Source organism: Amborella trichopoda, chromosome 1 (genome assembly GCF_054954075.1).
Source record: "Amborella trichopoda isolate Santa Cruz 75 chromosome 1, AtrichopodaSantaCruz75HAP2 v2.0, whole genome shotgun sequence".
NCBI classification, from domain to species: domain Eukaryota; kingdom Viridiplantae; phylum Streptophyta; class Magnoliopsida; order Amborellales; family Amborellaceae; genus Amborella; species Amborella trichopoda.
In genome coordinates this window covers 36,336,180-36,343,291 of record NC_142336.1, presented here as the reverse complement: position 1 = coordinate 36,343,291, position 7,112 = coordinate 36,336,180, and positions in this window count along the sequence as shown.

The following is a 7,112-nucleotide window of genomic DNA, read 5'->3' as shown; positions in this document are numbered from 1 at the left end:
ACATCACCAAAAAACAATTTCATAGTCTTTTTGGTGATCTTCAAGGGGTTCAAGAAAATCCGCCCAAGGAATGATTTCTCCATCGTTTTTTATTCTATTTCAGTAAAAATTTGTGCTTTTTAAAGATTACACAGTTCATCACATGTTCGGTTTTGTAACTTGGTCAATTACAACAAGTTTGTTGTTCGATTTTGACTGTTTAGGTCTAAGACTCAAAGTTTCAATTTTGCGTTCAGACAAATTCTCGATTTCGACTTCTTTTTTATTCTTTTTCTATAAAAATGTGTGCCTTTTGAAGATTACAGAGTTCATCACATGATCGGTGTGCTAGTTTGGTCGCTTACAACAAGTTTGTTGCTCGATTTTGGTTGTTTAGGTCTAAGACTTAGAGTTTGAGTTCTGAGTATTGATAAATCTGCTGAAGTATCGATTTTTCCGTCAATTATGATTGGTTTTCTATACAAAAAAAAAAATAGACGTTTTAAATATTACTTAGTTTATCACACTTGAACCCCACAGGCCAGAATACCATAAACAAAAAATAAATAAAAAATAAAACTAAAAATTGTTTCGAGTGAAATTTGTAGAAAGGGTTTGAAAGATGATTAGCATGTTTTGTATGTTAATGCCTTGCCATTAAATTATGCAAACTCGGGCTACTACCCACATATGGTATCTGTTATTGTTGATTCGAGCCCTGGTTTCAAAGCCCCAACTACGAAAGATTTTTGTAAGGTCATGTTTAGAAGATGTAATTGATGATGTAGATAGGTGTATTGTGCAGTTCAAGGTCTATTGGCCAAGTACTAGAGTGTCTATCATGATAGATAGTTGGGCGGACAAGGCCCACAGACAACTTGTAAATTAGAGTTCATCACACTATTGATATGTTAATTTGGTCGATTACAACAAGTTTGTTGCTTGATTTGGGTTGTTTATGTTTAAGACTTAGAGTTTGAGTTCTGAGTTTTGAGAAATCCGCCAAAGTATTGGTTTTTCCTCAAATATGATTGGTTTTCTGTAATAAAAAAAAAAATGGACGCTTTGAAGATTACCGAGTTCATCACACTTGACCCCAACAGGCCAAAATACCATAAAATAAAATAAAAATTATGTTTCGAGGGAAATTTGTGGAAAGGATTTGAAAGATGATTAGCATGTTTTGGTATGTTAATGCCTTACTATTTAATTCTACGAACTCAGGCTACTACCCACAGATGGTGTCTATTATTGTTGATTCAGGCCCGGGTTTCAAAGCCCCAACTGCGAAAGACTTGTAGGGTCATGTTTAGAAGATGTAGTTGATGATGTAGATAAGTATATTGTGCAGTTTAAAGTCTATTAGCCAAGTACTGGAGTGTCTATCTTGACAAATGGTTGGAAGGACAAGGCCCACAGGCATCTTGTAAATTTCTTAATAAGTTCCACTAAGGACATTGTTTACCATTCTAGCATTGACCTATCCAATAAAAAAAATACTGCAAAACTGTTATGCATGCATATGGACGAGGTTGTAGATGAGGTTGGGGTTGAAAATGTGGTCCAAGTAATGACTAACAATGCTATAAATTACATAAAAACACAAAAGTTGCCAATGGAGAAAAGATTCAATCTTTATTGGACTCCTTGTGTTGCCCACTGTATTAAATTGATATTAAAACCATAGAAAAGTTGAAGATGGTAAAAAATTATATTTTGAAGGGAAAGATAATTACATGATTCGTATACAATCATACATACCTCCACACTTTAATGAATGAACATTGTAGGTGAGAGATTATCAAGGAGTCCACTATTAGGTTTGTCATGGCGTTCCTTACTATATAATCAATGTTAGGCAACAAGGTAGGGTTGAAGTCAATGATACGCTCTGATGAGTGGCAGACAGATAAGGAAGCAAATGATAAAACGTGGAAGAGAGGTTGAAAGCATTGGAGGTTCTGGGCTAGATGCAACCATGTTGTTTCTATAACTGAACCTCTAGTGCAAGTGTTGAGGTTAGTTGACTTTGATGATAAGTCAGCAATGGGTTCCTGTTTGATACAATGACACGCGCAAGGGAAGCTATAATTCAAAATAACATCTAGACTATTGAGATTTTGGCCATCGTCGATTTTAGGTGGAGACACCAATCATAATATCCATGTGACAGGTAATTTATATTCAAAATCATAATTTATTTTTCTATCTCAAATCTAAGTAAATTTTGCGTAATTAATATTGTAATAAACTATATGCAGGGTTCTTTCTCAACCCACAAAAGTTGTACTCTAATGTCACCTTAGATTATTCAGAAATAATAGAGAGGGTCAGGAACTACATCTACAGGCTTGAGCCTGATCATGATACTCAGATGGAGTGTATGATGTAGGTAAACCTTTAGCAATACATGTCTGTAATAAAAGTTCTAATTTAGAATAATGAATTGCATTACTAGGTTGTACTAATTTTTAATATACGCCTCTTGTTTTTTGTAGCTTATTATGTACATGGAAAAAGATAGTGAATTTTCATATAACAATGCTAAAAAAGCAGCTGCAAAACTGCACATAGGTTAGTTAGACTTGTGGTTCGCAAGAGTAAAAAGCCCTCATTGTTGAGGCCTTTGACAAGACTTAGCCCTCATGAGCGATTTGATGTGTAGCCTATGCGGAGCAAGCCAGTGGAGGCAAAGAGCAAGCCCCACGCGATTTGATGTTTCGCATAGGCTACACATCAAAGCACTCACTACTATGGCTAGGAGCGAGTGCTTTGATGCTTCGCATAGGCTACACATCAAATCGCTCCGCATAGGCTACACCTCAAATCGCTCCGCAAGGTAGCCAAGTCTTGTCAAAGCCCAAGTTTAAGAAGCGTACGATGCGAAGTGCGAAGAGGTTAGTTATAATTGTTTAGTACACTATTAGTTGTGGTTTTTTTAAATTCATTATTTTTCTATTAAGTATTTTTATGTTTGTCTATATCAGCACAATGTTTGACGCTACACAGAATTCAAATAAAGCAGTTACAAATATTACAGTCCAAGTACTGAGTCAAATTTGTGCTTTCTTAGGGTGTAAGCAAAGTTGGAGCATATTCTGATGGATACATGCCCTAGGAGAAATAGACTAAAGTCTCAAACATTGCACAACCTAGTGTATGTCTACTATAACTTGAAATTGAGAGCTCCCACAGACTATACGCCCATCAACCTTAATTACATCTTCCAAAACGATCTCGCTGAGAGTGAGTATCACAAAGGACCACAGTGTTAGACCAATATTTCATTAGGGCATTTGTCGATATGAATAATAATGAGGACGTTGCAATACCTAATGAAGGAGACATGACAAAAGATGTGGACATCAACGATGAGGAGTACGCAGAGGATGAAGATGAGGATTAGGATGACGATGAGACATATAAGGCAATGAAAAATGATTAGCAAGAGCCAATCATGGAGGATTGTGAAGGGGCACAACATGATACAGAACCCGATGTAGAAGAAGATGATGCATTGAGATTGGTTCGGGAGGAAGTCCAGACATCAAGGTGTAGCAGCTACGCGGCAAGGGAGAGATGAAGTTGTAGCCAGCATTGTAACCAGGTGGTTGAGGATGACAATAATGTCAAAGCTGCTGAGAGTCATAACACAGACCAAGGTGGGGGAGAGCACGATGGCTAGACGAGTCTAGGAGATTTTGGCCAAGGGTATCACGGAAAATATTTCTAACTAGCAAGGCGACACAATTGCAGCACTACAAACTCCACCATGACTTATTCAGATTTTTCGTACAATGAACCCTGTGAATCCTAATAGCGAGACACAATAGTACCTTACACCCCTCACCACTCTCATTAGTACTAGCCAGTATTAGTTGCACTTTGTAACTCCCTCTATTGAATTAATGTATGTTGAATTCTAAATTGTATTGTATATCTTCCTAGTCCTCTTATAGTAATTTATATTAAAAAATTGTTTTAAATTCTATATTTTAAAGATAATAACAAAATATACATAAAATCTATGTTTTCCATATTTTTTAATCTTTTTTGGTTTTTTGACCCATTTTAAAAAGGAGGAAATCAACCTATAACCAACTCTGCAAGTTTGTTTTTGAGGAGTAGCTTGAGAACATCGATCATTGGTTCTTTAATGCGAGTGAATTCCCCAGGAATTGTTCCTTGAGTCCGCTATGTATAGAAATGACATTTATCCATATCCCTAAGCTCTTCTTTTGTTGAGGTTCAATTATTAATCGATTCCTAATGGAGCTAATTTTATCTTTTGAGCTATTATAGCGGCCGGCCATTTTGGACATGGAACCAAAAGAGAAGGGTACACTATTCTTGCTAAAGAAGGATGTGTACTTGAGCATGACATTCTTTAAGAGGATATCAATATGTGCATGATCATAGAGATTGCATTCAAGAACCCAAGAAGCGGTGTTTCTAAATCTCTCAACAAAGTCATGGAATGCTTTGTCTTCTTTCTGCACCATTGAAGTATGCTCCTCTAGTTAGAGTTTGTTGCATGGTAATAAGACTCAAACTTTCAAAACATTTTGGGGATCACATGCCTATCTTCGAACAAACCGACATGTGTTCGCTTGGAATTATTAAGAGATGCTAGGGTTGGATCCTACAGTAGCAACCCATAAAAGCAACTACAAAGGAAGTTCCATCCAAATTCTGCTCTACAAATTGAAGTGAGATTAGCAAGTTGATAAAAGATGGACTATTAGGGAAGTCACATACCCCAGGTGGCTGGTAAATATAATGCCAATCAAGAAGAAAAATGGACAAAATCTTATATACATCAACTTTAATAACCTCAATACCGTCTGTCCCAAAGATGACCTTTCCTTACCCCTCACAGAACACACAAAAATTGTCACCCCCATTTACCTTTCTCACCAGATTATGGCAATCACCTATAGTTGTCTTGTGAAATCAGCCAACAAGGGACGTGTCATTAGTACTTGCAAAGTGTAAAAAAATTTCTTTCAGATTTACCCTAGCCATTTGATTTTTTGTTTGATAAATTATGGTCATTGTGACTTCTTTGTATCAAAGGTAAATGGTCTTAGATTGTACAATCACAAATAAAAAATAAAATGTTTTATGGATAAATTAATGTTATAAATATAATTTGGAAGGACGTAGGGAAGTCAATAATATTAAAAGACTTGAGAGAGAGAGAGAGAGAGAGAGAGAGAGAGAGAGAGAGAGAGAGAGAGAGAGAGAGAGAGAGAGAGAGAGCCTGATATTATAGAAGCAAAGTGCACCTTAAAAACCTCAGGAAAGGTTTTTCCAATGCTAGAAAACCATCGAATTAATTATCTCAACTTCGAAATGTATGGATATGAAAATAAAAAGGGATTTCAAGTCTTAAAAAGAATACATCTTGCAATACTTTATCCCATCTATTTTCAAGATTTAAAATGTTTATAGATCTTCTTGATCTGTACCATTTTTTTAAATTTTATAATTATGGATCGAAATAGATTTTCAGGTCAAATAATATTTCCAGCATCAAAACTGCAACTTTCGATGAAGTTTAAAAGTGCACCTTACTTTAATATTTAGGGTAGGCACCTCATAAAAACCTCACCCTTATATAAAGTATCAACCTTTTCTTTTTTTGGAAAGATATATAAGGTGTCAACTTTAAACAATCAAATTGAGGTGCTCTAAATTTTGTTAAAAGATGGAGTTCTAATGCTCAAATCCCTTACAACAACCTAAGAATTTATTTTCACCTCTAATTATGAAATTCAAAGTTAAAAAATCAGTGCAATGTAGCATATTTATAAAAATTTAAAAATGAATGGTCCAGATCAGTGTTTAAAAAAACACCGAGTCGAACCGGACTCGCCCGGTTCGACTCGAGAATCGTCATGGACGGATCGAATCGGCGAAAAAAACGGGAATCGTCCGGTTCTAAAGAGAACCGGACGATTCTGCACTTTGACTCGCCGATTCACTGTACGGCATCGGCGAGTCCCGTACAGTGAATCGGCGAGTCCCGTACGGAATTTTTTTTTTTTTTTTGTTTGTTTTTTGTTTTTTGTTGTAATCCATGATAGATTTTTTTGTAATACTTGATCGATTTTTTTGTAATCCATGATCGAATTGTTTTTTTTTTTTTTTGTAATCCATGATCGAATTTTTTGTTTTTTTGTTTTTTTTGTAACCCAAGATAGAATTTTTTGTAATCCATGATCGAATTTTTTGTAATCCATGATCGAAATGTTTGTTTTTTTTTTCTTGTAATCCATGATCGAATTTTTTGTTTTTTGTTTTTTTTTTTGTAACCCATGATAGAATTTTTTGTAATCCATGATCGAATGTTTGTAATCCATGATCGAAATGTTTGTTTTTTTTTGTAATCCATGGTCGAAATGTTTGTTTTTTTTTTTGTAATTCATGATCGAATTTTTTGTTTTTTGTTTTTTTTGTAACCCATGATAGAGTTTTTTGTAATCCATGATTGAATTTTTTGTAATCCACGATTGAATTTTTTGTTTTTTTTTGTTTGTTTTTTTTTGTAATCCATGATCGAATTTTATGTAATCCATGATCGTATTTTTTGTAATCCATGATCGAATTTTTTGTAATCCATGATTGAATTTTTTGAAAATTTGTGATTTTTTTTTGGTAATCCATGATAGAATTTTTTGAAAATTTGTGATTTTTTTTTTTTAATCCATGATCGAATTTTTTTTTGTAATCCATGATAGAATTTTTGAAGATTTGTGATTTTTTTTTTTAATCCATGATCGATTTTTTTGAAAATTTGTTTTTTTTTTTTTTAATCCATATTATTCAAAGAGAAAATGAGAGAGATGATGATTCTGAGGCCACCCTATCCCAGCCATATTATTCACATATCGAGTCCCAACAGCAACAGTGTAGGGATGAGCACGACAGTGCAGGTGAGCATGAAGGATGGACAATCTTCGGGGATTTTAGATTGGGAACACAACAAAACACTAACACTCAGGAATTTGGGAATAGTCAGACGCCTGCTAATATCGATGATTCGTTTTTAGATCGAATCAATGAATTGTTAAACGAATTCAATCAATAGCACCAGCGTGACCAAGAAGAACAATAACGTCGTCTATCAT